The 25,666-nt window shown below is 40.3% G+C and overlaps 1 protein-coding gene across 1 annotated transcript in view; it reads right to left on the bottom strand.

Moving 5' to 3' along the window:
• The window catches only part of GPRIN3 (GPRIN family member 3), a 59,535-nt gene extending 33,869 nt beyond the window's left edge, over positions 1–25,666 (bottom strand). Inside the window, 1 exon segment of the mRNA XM_021101761.1 lies at positions 21,334–25,666. The gene's annotated coding sequence lies outside the window, so the exon portion shown is untranslated.

The raw sequence follows: 25,666 nt of genomic DNA, 5'->3' as shown, positions 1-25,666 counted from the left end.
ACTTCATACAATAGAAATAGATATATTGATATAACATCCTTTTTATGAGAACATATGAAAGTGGAATGATGGACATGGTGGCCCATAGGAAGAAAGAGAGAAGCAGGGTAGGTGGATAAAGAGAAATTATTTATTTAGTTCACCAAAGATAGAATCCTCTACGGACCAATGCTCAGAAACTAAAATGAGTTGAGAAGTATTATTATTATTATTGCTATTATTTTTGCTTTTTAGGGCTGCTCCAGGGGCATCTGGAGGTTCCCAGGCTAGGGGTCTAATCAGAGCTGCAGCTGCCAGCCTACACCATAGCCACAGCAACGCAGGATCCGAGCCATGTCTGCGAACTACACCCCAGCTCATGGCAACACCAGATCCTTATTCCACTGAGTGAGTCCAGGGATCGAACCCACAACCTCATGGTTCCTAGTCTGATTCATTTCCACCGTGCCACAACGGGAACTCTGAGAAATATTATTAATTCAGTCATCAACAATAACTATAGCTAAATTTTGAATACAAAAAATTTAAAGAAGAAATTTTTAAAAAATTCCTAATCTCACTCTAGAAACACTATTAATCATTTTTTTTTAATTAAGACTTTTTTTTTAGAGCAGTTTAAGGTTTACAACAAAATTGATTGGAAGCCACGGAAGTTTTCTGCACACACCTTGTCTCCACATTCATAGCCTCTCCCATAATCTACTTCCCCCACCAGAGCGGGACATTTGTAAACAACCAGTGAACATGTATGGACACATCATTATCACCCAATGTCCACAATTTACTTTAGGGTTTGTTCCTGGTAGTGTACATTTTGTGGGTTTGGACAACTGTATAATGATATATATCCATCATTATGGTAGCGTACAGAGTATTTTAAGTGTTCTATTTCCCTCTCTGCCCCACCTAATCATTCCTACCCTCCCTGCCCTTCAAACTCATGGAAAACACTCATCTTTTTCTTTCTTTCTTTTTTTTTTTTTTACTATCTCCATAATGTTGCTGTTTCCAGAATGTCATATGATTGGAATTGTACGGTATGTAGCCTTTTTAGATTGGCTTCTTTTACTTAGTAATAGGCATAGACAGTTCTTCCATGTCATTTCATTTTTTGTAGCACTGGATAATATTCCATTGTCTGGATATACCACACCTTACTTATCCATTCACCTACTGAAAGATATCTTAGTTGCTTCCATGTTTTGGTAATTATACATGAAGCTGTTACCAACATCCATGTACAGGTTTTTGTGTGGATATGTTTTCATTTTATTTGGGTAAATACCAGGGCATTCAAGTGCTGAGTTGTATGTTAAGAGTATGTTTGGTTTTGCAAGAAATTGCCAAACTATCTTCCAAAGTGGCTGCATTACCATCAGCAATGAAGGAGGGTTCCCGTTGCTGCACATCCACATCAGCATTTGGTGGTGGTATTTTTTTGGATCATGGCCATTCTAACTGGTATATAGTGGTATTTTGTTGTTGTTTTAATTTGCATTTCTTGGATGACATATGATGTGGAGCATCTTCTCATATGCTTATCTGCTCTCTGTATATCTTCTTTGGTGAAATATCTGTTAAGATTTTTGGCCCATTTTTTAATCAGGCTTTTTGTTTTCTTGTTGACTTTTAAGAGATCTTTGCATATTTTGAATAATAGTCCTTTTTTCAGGTGTGTTTTTTTGAAAATATTTTCTCCCAATCTGGAGTTTGTCCTCTCATTCTTGTGACTTTGTCCTTTATAGAACATAAGTTTTTAATTTTAATGAAGTCCAGCTTATGAATTCTTTCTTTCATGAATTGTGCCTTTGGTGTTGTATCTAAAAGGCCGTCACCACACTCTAGGTGATCTCAGTTTTCTCCTATGTGAACTTCTAAGAGGATATGTGTGTGTGTGTATATATATATATATGGAAGTTCCCAAGCCAGGTACTGAATCTGAGCTGCAGCTGTGATCTGTGCCTTAGCTGCAGCAATGCTGGATTCTTAAGCTACTGCTCCGCAGTGGGAATTCCTATAGTTCTGTATTTTACATTTAGCTTTATGATCCATTTTGAATTAATTTTTGTGAGGGGTATAAGGTTTGTATCTAGATTCATTTTTCCATATGGATATCCAGTGTCCAGCACCATCTGTTGAAAAGATTATCTTTGCTCTGTTGTATTGCCTTTGCTCTTTTTTTGGGGGGGGGTCATACCCATGGCATATGGAGGTTCCCAGGCTAGGGGTCTTATCAGAGCTACAGCTGCAGGCCTATACAGCAGCCACAGCAGCATAGGATCCGAGCCGTATCTGTGACCTATACCAAAGCTCATGGCAACACCAGATCCTTAACCCACTGAGCGAGGCCAGGGATTGAACCCGCAACCTCATGCTTCCTAGTCGATTCGTTTCTGCTGCACCACAACAGGAACTCCCCTTGCCTTTGCTCTTTTGTTGATAATCAGTTGACTATATTTATGTGGGCTATATCTGCATGCTGATGACATATCAATGTTCCATTGATCTACCTGTCTTTTCTTTCACCAATACCAGACTGTTTTGATTACTGTTGCTTTATAGTAAGTGCTGAAGTTTGGGAGCATCAATCCTTCAGCTTTTTCCTCTTTCAGTTATGTGTTGGCTATTCTAGGTCTTTTGCCTCTTCACATAAACTTTAGAATCAGTTTGTCAAAACCACAAAATATCTTGCTGGCATTGATATTGGATTAAGTCTATAGATCAAGTTGAGAAGAACTGCCATTTTGCCATTACTGAGTCTTCCCACCCAGAAACATGGAATATTTCTCTATTTAGTTCTTTGATTTCATTCACCAGCGTTTTTAGCTTTCCTCATAGCTCCTGCACATATTCTGTTAGACTTATACCTAAGTATTTCATTGGTGGGTGCTAACATAAATAGTGGTTAGTTTCTTTTGAAAAACTGGATATCACTCTTATGCTTCTTTTCAAAAATAAAAGGTAATCTGTTACACGAGAAATATATCCTCCCCTCACTCATCCCCAAAATCCAATAGTAAAAGAGAAGGAACATAAATGTACTGGAAGATAATGTGAGTGCATTGCAGTCTGTAAAGAAACAGAGAAAGAACAGTGACAGATTATTATTATTGTCAGGCATATTGGCAGTGTTTCCCATCTGCTTCCTTATTACCCACACGACGAGAATTCAAAGGTGATGGTATCATTTCTCCTACTTTCATCTGCCAAGAATCTAACAGGAGGAGTCGGGCTCCTGGAGCTTTAGTTTGAACTCATACTTCATATTCCCATGGTGGAGAGACAGAGGATATATTCATGAAATGATAGCTTATGAGAATGTGTGTCAAATGTAAGACCAGATACTATAATGTAAGACCAGATACTATAAAACTCCCAGAGGAAAACACAGGCAGAACACTCTTTGACATAAATCACTGCAATATTTTTTTTTTTGGATCCATCTCCTAGAGTAATGGAAATAAAAGCAAAAATAAACTAATGGGACCTAATTAAACCTAAGAGCTTTTGCGTAGCAAGGAAACCATTAACAAAATGAAAAGGCAGCTTATGGAATGGGAGAAAATACTTGCAAACGAAGCGACCAACAAAGGCTTAATTTCCAAAATAAACAAACAGCTCATACAGCTCAGTATCAAAAAAATTTCTATTCTTCCATCCTTTCTTAGTATAACATTTTAGCTGGCAACGTGGCCATCTGCCTAAAGACCTTCGTCTCCAGTCTCCCTTGCAGCGGGTGTGGCCATGTGACTAGGTTATGCTGGCAGAAGTGACAGGGGTCATTTCTTGATCTCGCCCTCATAGAATCGGATAGATAATATCCCATTGTATATATGTCTCATATCTTCTTTTATTCAGCCATAAAAAAATGAAATAATGCCATTTGCAGCAACATGGATGGACCTAGAGATTATTATACTAAGTGAAGTAAGTCAGACTGAGAAAAACAAATATCATATGATATCACTTAGATGTGGACTCTAAAAAAAGACGATACAAATGAACTTATTTACAAAACAGGAAAAGACTCACAGACGTAGAAAACAAACTTACGGTTACCAAAGGGGAAGATGGGGGGAACAGGGGGGTACACTAGGAGTGTGGGATTAATAGGTGCATAGATACTATGATATAAAAAATAGATAAACAACAAGGATCTACTGTACAGTACAGTGAATTATACTCAATATCTTGTAATAACCTACAGGGGAAAAGAATCTGAAGAGAGAGAGAAAGAGAGAGAGAGAAAATGAATATGTATCAAATATGCTTGTTTGGGCAGACATTTAAAGTAACACTAAAAAAAATTTTTTTTTTCTTTTAAGCAGTTCATTCATGAGCTTCTCACACATTTTTGGGAAGGGCCTTCAGCCCAAAGAAAGAATTTTTCTCCTAGAACCACTAAAGTTGGGGAGTGGTGTGACTTCAGAAGAGTCCATGCTTCATCACAGTGACTTTCGAGGTCACAGCTGAATTCTCAAAATGGTGTGGGAATTTTAGAACCCAGTCCAAATGGTGACAGGTGTGGCCGCTGTTTCCTCTATTTGTGGGCTAAACCTCCTGGGAAAAGTGGCAGATTCTGCCCTCATGGGGCCTATATCTAGGTGGGAGGCAAGTTAATCCCAGGGGAGGGCTTGGGAGACCTGCAAGAGCAGAACATCTATCCCCAAGGGCAGTCTGCCATCCACACGCTGGGCCAGCCAGGGGAGGGGCCAGGAACCCCCCCTGGAAAACAGCCTCACCTGTGTCCTACTCCCAAACCACTGTGCTTTGTCACGCTGACCCAGATGTTGCTCTACCTGGCTGCCTGCCCAGTATCACTCCACCTATCACATCTTGGCTTTTCCCCTTTAGGCATGGGATCTTGGAGAGGCAGCCCACAATGCAGACCTTCAGACTACTTGCCTGCGAAAAGGAAATTGCTGGGCTGGCTGCTGGGCCACCTGCTGGGCCTTAGTCATTACAAACACCTCTATCCTTGGGTGTCTGAGGCCTCTAGATGTATTTCTTGCCACTGGTTGTTCATTATTTGAGTCAGAATGCCCAGCCTTCATCACTGCTTTCCAGCCAGCCTCACGCAGCACTCACTAGTGCCGTTGATGTGGATGAATCCAGAAGACTTCCTGCCTTCATCTTAGTTGACCTCTTGGCCATGTTTAGCATGTGAAGCTTTCTTCTTTGAAACGTGTGCCTCTCTTAGCTTCTATGACCCCCAGTCCATTCGTTTTCTTCTGTATTTCTGTCCAATTCACCTTGGGTAGGTAGGTAGCTTTTTCTCCTTAGGCCAACCGCCCTTTGTTAGACTTATTCCTTGGCCTTTTTCACTGCCCCAGTTTTTCTTTAAAAGGGGATCTTACCTAATCCCATAGCTTTATAACCCACTTTATCAGTTACCTTTTGCTGCAATATTGCTGTGTAACAGGCTGCCCCAGAACTCAATGTCAGACAGCCGTGAGCCTTTTCTGCATAAGGAAATTGAGACTTGGTGAGAAATATTACCTTCTTATAGGGACCATAAGTGACAAGAGCCTCCAAATCTGATTGTTGTATCATTACATTTGCCATTATATTATGAACTTAGAAAGAAAAGAACTATGTATCCAACTCATTTCTATCAATAGCCCCATGTCAAAATAATTTTTTAAAAGCACTCTCATATTTAGTTCTCCAAAATTTTGTACAAAATGCTATTAATATCTCTTATTAACTTAATTCAATACTTAAATGAGGGCTTTCATCTATTTGCCACAACTATAGTAACATATGCAAATTCTCTTTCTCTCTCCAAACCATTGTAAATGGTCAATCCCTATTAAAGTATTCACTACATTTAGATTTTCAAGCACAGTATAATAAAATGTTACTCATTTGGAATGAAGAAGTTATCCATTAGGATTCTTTGGTGGCACATAGCAACCCATGTTCCTGGCTAACTTGCGAAGAAGGGGAATTTATTGGAATAATAACACTTAGAGTACTTTGAGTAGGCACCATTCTGAGCATTATACTCATTAATTCCCAGAGAACCTTGTAGGTAGGCACCATCATTGGTTCCACTGAGGTAGAAGCGAAGGCACAGAGAAATAAAGTGGTAACTTGCTCCAGATCATGCAAGTAGAATGTGGCCAAACTGGATTTGAGCCCAAGCCACATGGTTCCAGTCTTTGGCACCATATCCATGGATACAGGGGGTGGTCAGAGTTGAAGAGGAGGCCACAGAAGCAAGTTTAGAGGAGGGTAGAAATCAGGGCATGGTAAAGAAGTGTCACTGGGATAAGCTAATCATCTCCACTCATCCCCCAAACCCTGATAGCAGTTAAAGACTCTGGATTCAAAGACCTAGGAGAGAGGCACAATAGAACCTTGACTAGGGGAGGACAGGACACCTGGTCTGATAGTTCTGAGGCTGCACGCTCAGCAAGAGATCAATTCCCCAAGAAGATATGGGCACGTTGTTGTAAAAGGAAAGGCAATGGATTCGGGAAGGGTAGCCAGCAAAAAATGCCCCTTGCATGGAGAATGAAGGAAATGTTTTTATTCATATTAACAAGATGTCCACAATAGCAACTGTGAGAAACCCCTCAACTGCCTTAAGAATGTGTCCTCATAGCCTCCTTTATTGGAAGAGATAAATTTCCACCTCTGCCCCAAGGCCACTCTCTTGAACTCATATTTTTCCACTTGAGTTGGATCACAGCATGCTTAAATCTCCATCGTCAGGGAAAAACTCTTCCCTGACCCCATGGAGCTATTGATGCTAATAGATCTCTGATGTCCTCACAATCCGGCTTCTTGAAAAGGCAGTCCACAATCCCTACACGCCCCTCTTCCTGCACAGTCACTCCCAAATCTACCAGCCTCTTATGCCTTCCTCTGTCATTCCTGTCATTTGACTGAAACTGTCCTTTCTAAAGCCACCAATGACTGGATTTTTCCAAAACAAATGTGTTTCCTTATTTTTGCTGACTTCCCAGTAGCATTTGGCCCCCTGAGAACTTGGTCCTTCTGGAAGCTCTCTTCTCTGTGATTTGCTCTCACTGCCCCCCCCCCCTTTTCTATAGAAATCTCCTTCTCAAAGAATTACTTGGTTCTTTTTTCCTCAGTTGATTTCCTAAACATAGGTTTCTGCTCTTCTCACTTTATTACACTCAACTTGAGGGACACAGTAAGTTATATGTTCATGAGTCTCAAATCTCAAGCCAGAACTGCCTACTGATCTCCAAAACAGCAGCTCTCCACCTAGAAGTGTTACTGGTACCTCAAATGAAATATGTCCACAAACTCATCCAAATTTATCTCTAAGCTTGTTCCTCCTTCTTAATTACCTCAATGAATATCACCTCCATCCCCCCATACAAGCCAAAAATTTCAAAGCCACCCTTGTGTCTCTCTTCTCCTCTACTGACCACCACTCATCAGCAGTCTCCCTACTGCTGATGTAATATAGGCACTTATCATTTCTCACCAGAATTATTTCAAGGACTTGCTATATAAACTCTCTGCCTCCAATCTGTACCTTCTGGAATTCTCCATAGAGCTGCCAGAGAGATTTTTCTAAAACACAAATATGGTCATGTCACTTCCAGAATGAAAATCCTTCAGTGACACCCACACATTTCATGAGGAAATTCAAATTCCCAAGTCTTGGCACACAAGACTCTTTGTGATGAGGCTCCTGTTACCTCTGAAGCTTTATAACTTGTTAGGATTCCCAGAACCTTTCAGTCCAACCATTGACAAGCATCCATGGTTGCTCAAACGTGTCAAGGCCTCTACGTGGCTTTATCCATGCTGCTTCCTGTTTCTGGAATGACATCTGCATTAGTCGAATACTGTCCCCTAGACATCAGGTCCACCTAGAACCTGTGACAGTGACCTTAACACACAAAGTTTTTGTAGATATAATAAAGTTAGGATGATGTCATACTGGGTTAGAGGAGGCCCTAAATCCAATATGACTGGTGTCATAAGAAGAGGGAAATATGGACATAGACACAAATACAGGGGAGAGGGTCCCACAAAAAGAAGAGCAGAGATTGGAGTGATGTATTTATGCCCAAGGATTGTTGGCAACTGCCAGAAGCTAGGAGAGGGACATGGAACAGATTCTCCCTGAGAGCCACTGGAAGGAACCAACCCTGATGACACCCTGATCTCAGATTCTAGCCTACAGAACAGGCAGAGAATAAATTCTTACTGTTTTAAGCCACCCAGTTGGCAGTATTTTGTTATGACAACTCTAGGAAACTAATACGCTCTTCCCAACTCTTTATTCCCTTGGGAACCTCAATTCAGCTTGGCATCTCCTCCTCCAGGAAGACTTCTTGGAACTTTCCCATCCCTAAGCCCTTCTCAGGCCCTGATTTAGATGCTTCTCCTCTGTTCTCTCATTGTATGGTGCATATCTTTATTATAACACACTGCGATGCTGTCAATCACTGGGATTTTTTTCCCTCTGCTTTTTCTTTGTTAGGTGGTAAGTGCTGAGAGAGCATAGAGAGGGTGCCTACCTGGCAGCCCCAGTATCCTTTATGCCATTGGCAGGAAGAAAAACATGCGCAGTTAGCACTGGTGAATGTTAACATGCCTCAAATTAAGTGTGATTTTATTTCCTTCAAATTGAATGTAACAAATCATCAAGTAGAGTGGATATAAGATAATGGGAAAAATAAGATCTCACATTCGACCAACAATGTGCAATGTACTGCCAACAAAATTACTTTAACATAAAAGAAGAGCTGTTTCTATTATTGACATTAATTTTATTCACTAGCAGTAATGAGAATTATGTCCATGCTATTTTGAATCATGAATTGTTTGCTTTGCTTTTTTTTAAAAATTGCTTCAACTAGTGGTTTATAAGAAAAAAGAATATCATATAACTCTCTAGGTAATACACATACTCTTTTTAAACAATAAGTGGAAGCCAGGAAAGTTTACATCATGCCTTGTCAGCCTGACTGTTGAACAGTTGTCCTCTCTCTCTTGCTTCAGCAGTGTGAATCATTTATGGGGATAATCCCATAGGTTTATGAGAGTTCATTAAGAGAGGATCAATCTAAAATGTATAGCATGTTAGCCTGAGAGCTCACTTGTCGGATGTGTTGGCACTTTTCATTAAAAATGACCTCTTCATGGCCTGAATGGCTTAGTGGGCTAGTCCCACTTTGTTATCATGGCAATTATAAATTTACATCAAGCATCTCACAAATCTGTGGAAATTTGCTTAGTAAGGATATAACAAGCTGGACTTGTTTACTGTTAAGAATTTGTTAATCTGATTATTTTTTGCTACATATGCAATTACATTACTCAGATGGTAATGGAGGTCATATTTTTTAAAGGGATAAGAACATTATCCACATATTTTCAGGTCTATGAAGACCACCTGTTATTAGGATTAAAAAAGCTTGCACTTGGAGAAGAGACTTGTGGTTGCCTGATGGGAGGGGGAGGGAGTGGGAGGGATCGGGAGCTTGGGCTTATCAGACACAACTTAGAATAGATTTACAAGGAGATCCCGCTGAATAGCATTGAGAACTATGTCTAGATACTCATGTTGCAACAGAAGAAATGGTGGGGGAAAAACTGTAATTGTAATGTATACATGTAAGGATAACCTGACCCCCTTGCTGTACAGTGGGAAAATAAAATTAAAAAAAAAAAAAAAAAAAAAAAAAGCTTGCCAAGGGCCTTAGTACTTTGCTTGTAAAACCTCTTGCTTAATTAAAGGCTATGATATGAAATTAAAGTAAGGCCTTCACAGTAATTATTTTTGTATTCACTCAACTCTTACACAGCTAAATAGAGGGCCCTGAAGTACTAAACATGAAATATTACTTTTTTTTAGCTATTCCAAACTTCAATAAAACTAGTTCTGGGCCTGTGGTGGTACTAGAGAGACAAAAATGAGCAAAACTCCTTCCCTGCCTACAGGGGTTGGCGTCTGCTGGGGAGCAGAGGCAATTTCAGTGCCAGAGATTGCAACAGTGACACAAGAGGAGAAAGACTCATTCCAAACTGTGCAATCAAGGAAGGCTTCCTGGGACCCAGTGGAGATATGCTACAATACTGGGAAGAAAAAAACATTGGAAACAGTGTAAATAACCACACAGATCATGGTACATACAAGATGGACTTTGGGAACACTTCCAAGTGTTTTTTTTTTTGGTCTTTTTAGGTCTTCATCAATGGCATTTGGAAGTTCCTGGGCTAGGGTTGAATCAGAGCTACAGCTGCTGACCTATACCACAGCCACAGCAATGCCAGATCCAAGCTACATCTGTGACATACACCTCACTCATGGCAGTGCTGGATTCTTAACCCACTGAGCGAGGCCAGGGATTGAACCTGTGTCCTCATGGGTACTTGCTGGGTTTGTTAGTGTTGAGCCATGATGGGAACTCTGACTTCCTAGTTTAATGAGAGATGAGGGGGAAGGAGAAATAGGAAGGCACCTGGCATGAAAGGTGGATATAATATTATTTATGTGTATTTATATATGTGATACTTAACATATATATTAACTCACAAATTCATTCATCAAACATTTATTGAGCTTTTGCTATGTCCCAGGTACTGACAATATCATGATAAGTATACCAGTTCTCACCTTCAGAAATTCCTCTCTAATGGGGGAGGCAGAAATATAAATGGATGACTGTAATATAAGGTATTGAGCCCCTCAAAAGAGTGACGCATAGGGCACTGGGAGAGCACACTGTTAGTGCAACTGAGTTAGGGGATACCTAGGGATTCTGAGTGTAAGTGTTAGCAAAGTTGCCTTGAAAGTCAAGCAGAAATCCTCAACAAAATATTAGTAAACTGAATAAAAAATATATAAAAAAAAGATCATACACCAGATCAAGTTGGACCTATTGCAGGAACACAAGGATAGTTTAATATTTACAAATCAATCAAAATGATGCACTGATTAACAAAGGGAAGGATAAAAATAACATGAGCATCTCAAAAGACACAGAAAAAGCATTTGACAAAATTCAACATCCATTCATGATAAAGACTCACTAAGGTGGATATGGAGGGAACATATCTCAACATAATAAAAGCCATTTACGACAAACCACAGCTAATGCCATACTCAATGGTGAAGAGCTGAAAGTCTTTCCTCTAAATTTGTGAATAAGGCAAGGGTGCCCAGTTTCACTACTTTTATTTAACATAGTATTGGAACTTCTAGCCATAGCAATTAGACATGAAAAAGAAATAAAAGCAATAATAAAATAATAACGAATAATAGTAAATTTAGATAAATTGGAAAGAAAGAAGTAAAAATATAAAGTATCATGTCATCTATTGTGGATGACATGATACTTTATATAGGAAACTCTCAAGTTTTCACTTAAAAACTATTAGACCTAGTAAATGAATTTAACAAAGTTGAAGGATACAAGGTTAATATACAGAGACCTGTGGCTTTTCTGTAAACTACTAATGAACTATTAGAAAGAAAAAAGTAAAGAAAATACCATTTAAAATTGCATAAAAAAGAATAAAATATCTAGGAATAAACTTAACCAAGGAGGTGAAAGACCTATACTTTGGGGGAAAAAAAAAAAAACCAAAAAACCTATAAATATTTATGAAAGAAATTGAAGATGGCATAAAGAAATGGAAAGATATCCTGTGTGCTTGAATTGGAATAATTAATATTGCTAAAATGGCCAAACTACTCAAAGCAATCTACAGATTTAAAGCAATCCCTATCAAAATACCCATGACATTGCTCACAGAACTAGAACATATAATCCTAAAATTCATATGGAACCACAAAAAACCCTGAACTGCCAATACAATCTTGGAAAGGAAGACCAAAGTTGAAGGTGTTACCCTCTAAGACTTCAGACTACACTACAAAGCTATAGTAATCAAAATAGCATGGTACTAACACACAAAAAAGACACATAAATCAATGGAACAGACTAGAAAGCCCAGAAATAAACCCACACACCTAGGTTAACTAATCTAGGACACCAGAGGCAAAAATATAAAATGTAAAAAAGGCAGTTTCCTTAATAAGTGGTGCTGGAAAAACTAGACTACAAGTAAAACAATAAGATTAGAACATTTCTTTACTCCATATACAAAATAAACTCAAAATGGTTTAAAGACCTAAAAGTAAGATGGTAAATTATAAAACTCCTAGAAGAGACATTAGGCAGAACACTCTATGTCATTAATTGTAGCAATGTTTTTTTTTTGGATCTGTCTCCTAAGGCAAAATAAATAAAAGCAAGAAAAACAAATGTGACCTAATTAAACTTAAAAGCTTTTGTATAGTGAAGGAAAATATCTGCAAACAAAATGACCATCAGGGGATTAATCTCCAAAATATATAAACAGCTCATACAACTCAATAAAAACAAACAGACAAACAAATGACAATCGAAAATGGGCCAAAGGTCTCAACAGATATTTTTCTGAAGAATAAATGCGTATGGCTTACAGACACATCAAAAGATGAACATCACTAATTATTAGAGAAATGCAAATCAAAACAATAATGAAATATCACTTCATCTGTCAGAATGGCTGTTATCAAAAAGTCTATAATATAGACAATATAAAAATATTGGTGAGGATGTGGGGAAAAGGGAACCTTTGTACATTGTTGATAGGAATATAAATTGGTGCATCCACTATGGAAAAATTTTAGTTCCTCATAAAATTAAAAATAGAAGTATATATGATCCTGAAATTCCACTCTTGGTATACATCCAGTAAAAACAAAAATAATAATTTGAAAAGATAACACACTCCAATGTGCATAGAAGCATTACATTAATAGCAACCCAACTACCCATCGACAGACGAATGATATGATATATATTCCATATATAAAAAACGGAATATTAGTCATAAAAAGAATGAATCCTGCCATTTGCAGCAACGTGGATGGACCTAGAGAATATTATGCTTAGTGAAATAAGTCATAGAAAGACAAACACTGTATGATATTACTTATATGTGTAATCTAAAAAAAAAAAAAGAACATATATGCAAAGAGCAACAGATTCACATATATAGCAAACAGACTAGTGGTTACCAGAAGGGAGAGGGAAGGGGGGAGGGGAAAATTACGGTTATGGGATTAAGAGACACAAACTCCTATGTATAAAATAGATAACAAAGGATACATAGCAACAAGGATACCTTGTACAGCACAAGGAATTAAAGTTATTATCTTTTAATAACTTTTAATAGAGTATAATCTGAAAAAATTTTGAATCTGCTGTACACCTGAAAGTAATATGATATTGTAAATTAACTACATTTTGATTTAAAAAAAAGAAAGTTGAGCGGGAGGTATCAGGGAAAGGTAGAGGGCATTTAATGTACACATGAGCATCTGCATGGGGACAGATGTACAGAAGTGAGAAACAGCTTGTTGGGAGGAGTGGGTGAAGGTGGGGTGGGATTGGAACAATTTGTAGTTGAGCCTTACTGGAGATCCAGATGCAAGGCTGATGGTACAAAGCAGCCATCTTTCAAGAGGTGAGGCCAAAGGGAGCCACAAAGCATGAGTGCATAGGCCTCCTATGGCTTTTCCCCAGGTCAAGGCAGTCACTGAGGGCTTGATGGGGCAGGTGTGTGGAGACTGGAGGCATAAGGACCTCTCAGAAGGTGACTGCAGGAAGTACTGAGAGAACCAGGGTAGTGGTCACAGGAATAGAGAGGAGGAGGTGTATCTAGAAAGACTGAAGAGTGAAATCTCCCATGCACCAAGATGGACTGGATGTGAAAAAGGAGATAACGGGAGCGCCCAAGGTTTCAGGATGAGGCAGAACCTAAACAGGATGCTATTGGAGATGCTATGACGGATGTAGTCATAGGTACCACACACATCTGTGAGAGAAGGGACCACACCCACCTTGAGGAGGGTTCTGGAAGGCTTTGCTGAGCAGGTTGACTCTTGAGGGTAAAGAGACCCAGGGGGTGAAGACCCAAAGGGTAAAGAGTTAGCCATGTGAAGGAGAGGATGGATGGAAGGAGGTCACTCAAGGCAAAGGAAACAGCACAAGCAGAGGCAGGAGGCTGGAAATGACACATGAGAGATCCACTAGCACTTCAGAGTCACTGTGACCCTTACTTTTGGGTACCTTTTCTCTGCGGGAGAGGCTCCATTAGCATGGTTGTTAAGAGTGTGCTTCTAGAATCACATGATTTGGATTCACACCCAGCTTGCTACTCGCGAGCTGTGTGACCTTAGGTAAATTACTTCACTCTCTGGTGCCTGAGGCCAATAATGCTTTAAATACAGGGATGGAAATAGCATCTTCAACATGGGATTGTTACAAGCTCTTAGAGCTTGGCACACAGTGTTGGCTGGTGGGAGCAGAGAGGTAGTGTTCGTAAGAGTCATGGTACAATTACTTGTCATTCTAACTAATGGAAATTCACTGCCCGGCGACCTTCCAAGTCCACTGCCCCTCCCCTCTGCCCTTCCTCACTCCATCACTCTGTGAGCAGAGAGTAACCAAAAGATCAGGATCCATAACCTGACATTTTAATTCTGAAGATGTGTGGGCAACCTCGGGCTGCATTGCTGAGATCTCCTTTCTCCACCCTCTCATCCAATTCCCTTCTTTTTACTCAAATGTTACTCTGTCCTTTCTCCATAATTATTCCTAAAAGAAATTACTCAGGATTCTCCTGTGTAGAAACTGACACTGATGGGGAAAAATAAAGTAAATAAATGTATCCAAGAACAGGTAGAGGAATTGGTGTTTGTGAGGGAAGCATTATGAACAAGTAACTTGTCAGAACATCCGTTCTTTGGGTAAATCTATAACTGCTGCTCCAACTGCTTAATTTATCCTCAGTGGAAAAAGAAGTCAGACACTAGTTTTCCACTTAGATTCATCATTTTCTAGCTTAACTTCATCAGTTGCTTATATTTTCAGCTCCCCCCCCCACTTTTTTTGGCAAAATACATTTTTTTTTTGCCTCCTGAACTAGTAGACATTTTCCTTTGTGGAGAGGTTCTCAGTTGCACCAATTTTTTTTTTTTTGAATAGAAGGAATTTATTTTCCTTATGTAAGGAGACAGAAATTGAGAGGACATGATGCTTGAGTAGTTGTCATATTCTCTGAATGTTCTAACAAGAGCAGTGAAAGGAAGAAGTCAGGAAGACCAGGTTGCAAAACATGAAAATGTTCATTTCAAAAGCCAAACTTGCTTCAACAAAATGCTGATGGTCTTGTTAACGTGATACAGATGATAGTATCAGGTGGGTGTTGCTCATTATAACCACTGTGTAATGATGATCCCCCAAACATTTCTTCAACCTTTTGATTCCTCGTATTCTAGGGCTGGCTTCAGAACAGCTTTGATATTTCTCTTTCAGTCACATTCACTTTTCATGGGTGCTTTTCTATAGTCTGTGTTTGTCATATCAGGTATACTTTCTTTTCATCTGAGAATCTGCCTCAGATTTGGAAAGATTACTTTTAAAATGTTATAGTTCTTTCATCTTTTTTTGTTTTAAAAATGTGACCTCAATGTCAATGTGAATTTCAATTTCCACGTCCCATGTACATCTCCTCTTATATGTTAATTTTATATTTTTATTTTATTCCTTATCATCGGCTCTAAGAACTTCTTGACTTTCAGAATGAAAAAAATCTCAAGGAAAAAGTACCGACAGGGAATATGTGCTTTTATCTCACTACATTAAAGATACCTTAAATACGGTGAATACCTTAGATACAATAACGTTACTTAGAAAAAGAACCCACGAGTTAATCTTACAAGGATTTGAAAGGTAGTACCAGAAAAGTACTTATAAAGCTAATTATTTTTAAAAATCTACTACTCTAGTCTTAAATTCCTGAAGAATTCAGTGTTGAACTCAATGGAAAATCGAACTGAATTCAATAAACATTTATTAAGAATTCCTATGTTTAGAGCATTATGCTAAGTTTTGTTGGGGCTATACAAAGATATATAAAGATATCGGAGTTCCCACTGTGGTGCAGCAGAAATGAATCTGACCAGTATCCTTGAGGATGCAGGTTTGATCCCTGGCCTCCATCAGTGGGTTAAGGATCTGGCGTTACTGTGAGCTGTGGTATGGGCTGCAAACATGGCTTGGATCCCACTTTGCTGAGGTTGTGGTGTAGGCCAGCAGCTATAGCTCAAATTTGACCCCTTTCGATATAAAGATATAGAAAATCTAGCTGATATGCTCCAAAACTGAACATTTTGGGGAATATTTTAGCTACTGTACTAGGCACACAGAGGAAAGTGCTATGGGAGTACAGAAAGGCAAGTATTCAATTGACATTTGCGTGACCTTCAAAGCATTTTTGGAAGTGCTGGAAAGATTTTTAAAAATATATACATGTAATGTTATTTCCTTAAGTCTTGACATTTTAGAGTTACATGCTATTAGAAATTCATCTGCTGTGGTTAATAAATCTAAACTGACTAAATTGGACTGTGTGCTATTTCCCAGCACAGGGTAAAGATTTGAGTTGGGGTCTTAATGCTGGTCTTTGGGGGCAGAGGGGAGCCTAAGTAAAGATTCAAAGATGGGAAATTATACTTGCTGGGGTCCATTCTGCCTGGAACCCAAGAGTCTATGAAGGAGGAGAGCTGGGAGTGGTGTGAAAATGAGATATGGCTTGGGATCTCCATTGAGAAACATGGCTCTAGGCCCAAGTCTATTCTAAACAGACTTCAATGCCAGGTGAAGAAATTGAATTTTAGTCCATTTGTATTTCAAATTTCTATACGTTGAAATAAGTGAAAAGGAAATGACTCCACTAACTTAAAATGTGGAAGGAAAGAGAAGAAAGAAATGTGTTGTGTTTAGACAGTGTTTGAATTCTAAGAAAATCATAATAAATTCTAAAGTTAAGAAAGTGATGCTTCCAGGACAATATTGGTTATAAATATAGAAGAAAATTTGTTTTGGTTGCAGTTTGGGCCAGCAAATGTATATCAAATGATGACAAAGTAGTATTAATTTTCTTGCAAAGTCCCACAATTTTTTAAATTGACATGTAGTTGATGTACAATATGATGCTGGTTTCAGATGTACAGCCCAGTGGTTTGACAATTTCATACATTGTAAAATGATCCCCACAGGTCTAGTAGCCATCTGTCCCCATACAAAGTTATTACAATATTATTGACCAGATTTCTTATGCTGCATATTACATCCCAGTGGCTTATTTATTTTATAACTGGAGGTTTGTACCTCTTCATCTCCTTAGCCTGTTCCATTCCCCTCCAACCTCTCCTCTCTAGCAACCACCATTTGTTCTCCGTATCAATGAATGTGTTTTCATTTTATTTGCTTTGTGTGTTTTGTTTTTTAGGTGCCCACATGTAAGTGAGATCTTCTGGTATTTGTCTTTGACTTTTCTTGCTTAACACAATACCCTCGAGATCCACGGATGTTGTCAAAAATGGCAAGAGTTCATTTTTTAATGGCCAATGTTCCATTATATAGTCACTTGGCTCTTGAACAACATGGGTTTGAACTGTTTGGGTCCACTTCCATGCAAATATTTTTTTCATTAAAATGCTGTACAATCTGTGTTTGGTTGAATCTACAGATGTGAAACCTGAGGACACAGAGGGGGACCATCAAGTTATATACAGATTTTTGACAGCAAATGGGGTGGGGAGGTCAGCCGCCTAAGATTTTGCTCTAAGGTCAACTCTATACATGACATTTTATTTATTATTTTATCTATTGGTGGACACTTAGATTGCCACCATGTCTTGGGTATTATAAATAATGTTGCAACAAACACTGGGGTTCAGTTATCTTTTGGAATTAGTGTGTTGTTTTCTTTGGGTAAATACTCAGAAGTGAAATTGCTGATCATATGGAAATTCTATTTTTAATGTTTTGACGACCCTCTGTAGTATTTTCCATTGTGGCTGTACCAGTTTGCAGTCCCACCAGCAGTGCACAAGGTTTCCCCCTTTCTCCACACTCTCAACATTTGTTCTTTGTTGTTTTTCTGATGAGAGCCATTCTGACAGGTGTGATGTCACTGTGGCTTTCATTTGATTCGTGTTGTGGAGCATCTTTTCATGTGTCTGTAGCCAACTGTATTTCGTGGTTAGAAAAACGTCTCTAGGCTGGCACTGGCCTGCTAGTGGGCAGGGCTGTGTACCCAGCATTCTTAGGGAATAGGGAGCATTCCAGAACACTCCTAGCCAGCATTGATGTTATCTGAGTAGAATGAGTTTCCCAAAGCATTTCCATGTCCAGGGGGAGTTCCAGTTGCCTCCCGTTTCTCCAGAAGGCTCACGAAGATAAGCAAGTAGGTCTGACCCTGGCTCCTTTTAAAACTCCTGCCTCCGCCCTGGGACTCAGGAGTATGAGATTTTGTGCGCACCCTTTAAGAGCAAAGTCTCTGTGCCCCATAACCCTTGGGTTCTCCTGGTTTTCAAAGCCAGATCCTGGAGGAGTGTCTTCACGGTATAGGACCCTGGATATCAGGAGCCCAGAGTGGGGCTTGGACCCTTCACTCCTTAGGGGGGACCTCTGTGACTGTGATAGTCCTTCCATTTGTAAGTCGCCAGTCCAGGGGTGTGCGTCCTGACCACACTGTGTCTGCCCCTCCTACTCATATTGCTGTGGTTCCTCCTTTGTGTTTTTCTCCTTTTTTAGGGCCACATTCATGGCATATGGAAGTTCCCAGATTAGAGGTTGAATCAGAGTTGCAGCTGTCAGCCTACACCACAGACACAGCAACATGGAATCCGAGCCGCATCTGTGACCTATGTGGCAACGCCAGATCCTTAACCTTCTGAGCGAGGCCAGGGATCGAACCAGCACCCTCATGGATACTAGTCATGTTCTTAACCTGCTGGGCCACAGTGGGATTTCCCTTCTTTGTGTCTTTAGTTGTGGAAAATCTTTCCTGTTCACCTGCAGGTTGTTCTCATAGACAGTTGTTATGCAAGTAGCTGTAAGTTTGGTGTGTCCGGAAGAAGGAATCCGTGGAATTTCATGCCATTGAGTTTCAGAGTCACAGGGATCTTGAAAGATCACAGCCTCCTGCTCCTTGCCTTGGAGGTTTTCCCCAGAGTGACTGCAGATGCCCTTAAGCCCCTGCCCTTAAGCCCCTGCTTTCTCTATGTTTCTTTTTTTTTGTCTTTTTAGGGCTGCACCTGCGGCATATGGAGGTTCCCAGGCTAGAGGTCTAATCAGAGCTGTAGCCACCAGCCTACACCACAGCCACAGCCACGCCAGATCCGAGCTGCTCCTGCGACCTACACCACAACTCACAGCAACGCCAGACCCTTAACCCACTGAGCCAGGCCAGGGATCAAACCCTCACCCTCATGGTTCCTAGTCAGATTCGTTAACCACTGAGCCACGACGAGAACTCCTCTGTTCCCGTAATTGCATCCATTTTCAAGGTGGCTGATTTGAGATGAGACGCAAAATGTAATCCTGGAAGGGAGGTTTCCTTTTATCTCTTTGAAAAGCCGGCTTTTACCTGAATCAAAGCAGAGACGCTCAACCTCTTGGATAAAAATTTTAAAAATAAGAATCAACCTGGCACGAATAGATTGGATGATTGTTCTGTGCTGTCTTGGTCATTTGAGCATAAGACAGTATAAAAGTGTGTCTGTCAAACTGATACTCTTTTAACTTCCTTCTCCTTCACTAATGATTTTCTGGGTCAACTAAGTTTACATTGCCACCTTCAGAATGGAAATTTAGCATTAATTTCATACAAATGATACATTCCACCTCAGGGCAGAGGGAAACAGATGGGCAAGTTTGTCTACCCTCCGTACCTGTGCTGGGATGTCACTCTGGCAGGGAAGGGAGAAATGTGTTTCATGTAGGACACCGTCATGAAAGTTACCCATAAACAATATGCTCTTGGAGTTCCCGTTGTGGCGCAGCGGAAACGAAGCTGACTAGGAACCATGGGGTTGCGGGTTTGATCCCCGGCCTCGCTCAATGGGTTCAGGATCCAGCATTGCCGTGAACTGCAGTGTAGGACGCAGACACAGCTCTGGTCTGGCATTGCTGTGGCTGTGGTGTAGGCTGGCAGCTACAGCTCCGATTGGACCCCTAGCTTGGGAACCTCCATATGCCACAGGTGCGGCCCTAAAAAGACAAAAAGACAAAAAAAAAAAAAGAAAAAGAAAAAAGAAAACAAAAAATGATATGCTCTTGTCAGAACAATACGGAGCTCTTCTTAAATTGGGGTAGAACTAGGTTTTACCCTTCAGAGGTTGGGCGATGTTATGCGGCAAGTTGAGTCTAGAATTTACTTGTTAAAAAGGGACAGACAAAACTCACCAGGCCTGGGTAACATTTAAAAAAAAATTCCTAAAAGGTATTGCAAATGAGAACTAAGTTCCAACAGCAATGCTAATTATAGCTTCTATTTTAAGCCTATTATGTATAAGATATTGCCCTAAGTACTGTCTCTTATTTATTCTCCACAACCAGCCAGCAAGTAAAGTATTATTTTCTCAGTTTTAAAATGAGGAAACTGAATTTTATTCCTCATCCACAGAGAGCTCCAGGCATGCTTTCACCACTGACCCCGTCTCTCTGACTTTCACTTCCTTGTTGACTATGGTAGCCTTACATCTAACTTTTTCCCTTTCTGACCCCTAAATCAATTTTTTTTTTTTTTTTTTTTTTTTTGCTTTTTAGGGCCACACCTGCTGCATATAGAAGTTCCCGGGCCCCGGGGGTTGAATCAGAGCTGCAGCTGCTGGCCTACACCGCAGCCATGGCAACATCAGATCTGAGCCACATCTACTACATACACCGCAGCTCACGGCAACATCAGATCCTTAACTCGGTAAGTGAGGCCAGGGGTCGAACTTGCATCATTATGAATACTAGTCAGGTTTGTTACCACTGAGCCACAATGGGAACTCGCAGGAATTCTTCTCATCAGTCCTTTTTTTTTTTTTTTTTTTTAGGACCGCACCCATGGCTTATGGAAGTTCCCAAACTCAACATCCACCCCAGGATTTGACATCATTCTTCCAAAATAAACTTTCTCTCTTGACAGCTCTGTTTTCTGTTAAGGTAACCACTGGTCTCCCAGCCAGCTCTGACTTAAAATCCTGGAGTGATTTTGATAGTTTCAGCTCCTTCACTCCCTATAATCATGCGGTCACCCATTCCTGTCCCATCTCTGCCAGAAATATTTGCAGTAGCAGTCTTTCTGACAGCTGAGACTCAAATAATAATACTTCTCACATTCATAGAGTTCGTGACAATATACACAGCCCACACAGATATTCTTTCTTATCATTTGCACATGAACCTCATCGATACAAAGACTGAGGCTTCAGAAACTTACACGATTTGTCCCATAGCTTAGAAGCAGAAGTGGGACTTGATGCCAGGGCTTCTGACTCCTGTTTCCCGAGTGCCGTCTTCCAACCCCAGCCTTCCACAAGTCATGCTTGAGCTGGTAGACGTGCCTCAGGCTCAGTCTGTCTATTTCGCTCCAATACCGCTTATATAATCACTCATTGTCACCCTCTCCTAATCACTGTCAAATGACATCATTTTAAAACACAGACCGATCACATCTCTCTCAGCTCAAGATCCTTCAGTACCTTCCTCTCCCGAGAAAAGTTCCAGTTATTTAACGTGGCACTGAAGAACATCTCTGGTTTAATTTCAATGCAATTTTGAAACATTGCTTCTCACAAGCTCCCCCGTACTCCAGCCAAACTGAACAACATTCAGTTTCTCAGACACGCTTAAACATCTGCCTGCATGTCTGTGTTCAGGCCATGTCCCTTGGGGTGTGTCTTTCTTTTCCGTCTTTTATTAATTAATTCTCAAACACTGGTGTATTCATAGCCTATCAGTGGCTGGACTGGATCTGGGGGAAAACTAGGAAACAAGCCAGACAGGACCCAAGCTAAGGAACGAAGAACCTTAAGGTTGAGGACAAATGCCCCCTCTCTGCCAAATAACCCTTTCCTGATGTTCCTGGCAGGAAGTGAAGACTTCCTCCTCTCAACAGCCATGGCCTGGTGAGAAAACCGCTATGATAGGATTTATCATAATTGGGTTGAATGATCGCTATTGAGTCACGTGTCTTATTGCTCACCCTCGGTTGGACGCTCCATTTTTGACCGAGACACGTAGTAGCTCAGTCTTAGTGCTCACAGCGTGGGGTAGAGCCCTCCTCATATTATAGGACCTTAATAAATAATCTTGGAATAAATAGTTACCTTCAGGGACTGTGAACCTGAGATTGAGAGAGAGAGAGAGCAGCACACCCCCCTCCCACACAGACAGGAGATGGTACAGCAAGCTCACCCTCCTCTCACACGCAGCCACCATATGTTAACATAATATCACCTTAGGCAACAGAATTGGCAGCTGATAGCCAGGGTCCCGGGATACTTGCCTCCATCCATTTAAAGGGAGTGTTGAGATCTGCAATCACCCAAGATCTCTGGACACGAGAGCACAAATCTGTTCAGTCTGCATATTTTTTCTGTGTCAATAAACAGAGAATAGGATTAGCATCCTCTCCATATGGCCTGCTTCTCTGATCTCAGAAGCAGGAGGATGCTAAACTCTGGACCAGGAGTTGGGGCTGAATTTATTTTTTAAGAGTTAGGAAAAATTTATATACAGTTATATTTAGTTTTTTTCCTGGTATACGGTTCTATGACTTTTGACAAATGTATGGTTGTATAACCACCACCACACTCAAGATACAAAACTAGGAGTTCTCTCTGTTTTGGATTGGCAGTGGGATTGGCAGTGTCTCTGCAGCACCAGGATGCAGGTTGAATCCCCAGTCCCGCACAGTGGGTCAAAGGATCCAGCATTGCTACAGCTGTGTTGTCAGTCGCAACTGTGGTTTGGATCTGATTCCTGGCCCAGGAACTCCATACACTACAGGGTGGCCAAAAAAGAAAAGAAAAAAAAGAAAGAAAAGGAAAAAAAAGGATACAAAAACTATCCTATCATCCCCCAAAGAAATTCCTTTGGGAATTAACTATTCCTTTGTAGCCAGACTCTCCCCAGGTTTAACCATTCATCTGTGCCTTGCTCCTGGTTGTGCTTTTTCCAGAATGGCATGTAAGGATAAAAGTAGGGAGCTACTTTGGGCTGGGTTCTTTATTTGGCATAATGTATTTGAGATTCATCTGTGTTGTTGTGTGTACCAATAATTCCTTTTCACTGCTGGCTAGTATTCTATTGCCCGGTTGAGGGATAGTTTTGGTATTTCCTGTTTGGCGTTATTATGAATAAATCCACTATAAATAGTTTTTTGTGTGTTACCATAGATGTTTATTTCGCTGAAGTAAATAGGAGTGGAATTGCAAGGTTATATGGGATGTGACTGTTTACCTTTATAAGTAACTGCCCCAATATTCTTCCATAGCGGTTGTACCATTTTGTATTCCCACTAGCAACATACGAGAGCTCCAGTTGCCTCATATCCTTGCCAACACTTGGTATTGTCAGGTTTTTGGGTTTGGTTTTGTGTTTGTCATTCTAAATGTGGAAGAGTAGAATAGAATTTTAGAACTTCATCTTTTTAGAACTGTAATATTTCCATTTCCATATTAGGTCCACTTTCCACACTTCCTCCTCTCCCTTTGCTTACATCTCTGTATTATCTCTTCCACTAGATCTACTAGATTGTAGATCCATTGGTGGGTAGTAATCTTAGCCACTTTTGTATATATAGTGTACTGTACCTATAATCACATATATAATTTTGTGTATATAATCACCCTAACCCAAGTGCATAGATGTCAAATAATGCATGCTACTTAAATAAATGCCTCTATATGATCAAATTAGATCATGCACAATGGTATAACTAATGCATTCAAACATAACACAGTATTGTCTAATTTCATCAGTTCTTGTATACCAAAGGAAATTTAATAAAATTATGCATTTTCTTCCCTTTTTATGGGTATTTCCACTTTTATTTGCTTTTGTGGGTATTTGTGTAAATTCTAGACTTCTGTTTTCTTGCTTTACTGAGCAGTAAATTAAAAAAATATGGTTAGAATAGTGAAATATGGTTGAGATATGGTTGGGATCTGTTATTTGAGTCACAGTTTTCTTGCGTCTATAGGAAAGACAAGGTTTTTTCTTCCCAATACTTAAAGAAGAGATAATAGATAATCTATTTATAATTTCTTTTAAAAATTAGATCACTGACTTGTAGTTTAATGTGTTGTTTATGTGAGAGAGAAAAAACTGGAATTATGGAGCAGGGGGAAGCCTGTAGACATTTATCAAGTGAGTTGGGGCAAAGAAAGAGGTTGAGAGTCACTGATTAAAAACTCAAAGACTCTCAAAAATGGAAGGTGCCTTAGAGGCTGTGTGGGCCAACCTCCCAGTAATTGCAGGAGTTCTGGCTGGAGCAGCTGGTTGAATACTTCGCCCATGAATAAGCTTACCACTGCACACAGCACCAGTGCATACTTCCTTACTAGCAACAGTCTCAAAACAATGCAATCAATCAATCAATCAATCAATCAAAGAGATACTGGCAAGGCAGCTCCCATCTAAACAGGCTTTTGCTCCCCCCACCCATAACATTACATTATCCGAACCTTCTGGAGCACCTACGGAAATCTAAAAATGGAGTTTGGAATCTATTGTGGCAGAAAATATGTTCATCATTTTACATCAGCCAGCCATGTGCTGAGTTAATCTCATTAACTTTTATATTGCAAGATGATATAGGTTTTGAAGAGATAAGTTCAGCAGCTTAAATGACATGACTCTTGGAACTTTTTGAGAGAAGCCTCCTGCTGAAGCTTTAGGTTTTGGCATATACGCAAACCCAACAACCTAGAGTTGTGTAGAGAAGAAAATCTGCATAAACACAGAAGAAAATGCCTTAAAGGTAATCCATGTGCAGACTGGATTCTGCAGACATACCTGCCGCAGAAAGTATGCTTGGAGAACTCAGAACCAAGGGGCTGTCTGACTTTAGACATTTCTCTTTCTGTTGGCTAGTTTCTGCGGTGGTTTTGTATTAGCTGTCAGTTTAGCTCAGATGGAAAGCCATTCCCAGAATTCCCTTTTCTGCATGGTTCTTTGTGACATTTGGCTGTAAGGGAAGCCTAGGTGAGGTCTGGAAGGCAGAAGTGGAGCAGTGGCGTTACTAGGCTAAGAAGGCTGTGTGGGGCCACAGGTGCTGGGTGCAGGTCTCCTGGCTCAGCCAGGTGACATCAGGCAGCCTCCGGGCTGTGGTCCTTTGCCTCCCACCAGACCCACATCTTCACCCTCAGGGTCAGGTGCACAGCTTTGCAGTGTCGTGTGCCAGCTCCTTCCATGGTTTTCCCAGGTCTCTGAGGCTGGAGGAGACAGGATTCCAACACAGGTTCTGTCCTTGCTCGTTTCCACTTCACATCCAGCTTTTCTTCTCACTGTCACCTCTGCTCTGATGGCTTTAGGCTCCATACCAGATGCAAAAGCAACCACTTCTCACATGCTTTGTGTCTTCATAAGCTCCCACAATTGTGTAAGGTATATAATAAATGCATATCCCATGTCACCATAGTGGTTCCGTTTCCTAACGGATACGGCTTCCGCTGAATCCTTTCTATTCAGGGAGTTCCCATTGTGGCTTAGTGGGTTAAGAAGCTGACGTAGTGACCCACACCTGCAACTCCCATTTGACCCCTAGC

Source organism: Sus scrofa, chromosome 8, assembly GCF_000003025.6.
Source record: "Sus scrofa isolate TJ Tabasco breed Duroc chromosome 8, Sscrofa11.1, whole genome shotgun sequence".
Classification (NCBI taxonomy): domain Eukaryota; kingdom Metazoa; phylum Chordata; class Mammalia; order Artiodactyla; family Suidae; genus Sus; species Sus scrofa.
This window is presented reverse-complemented; position numbering and strand designations above follow the sequence as displayed.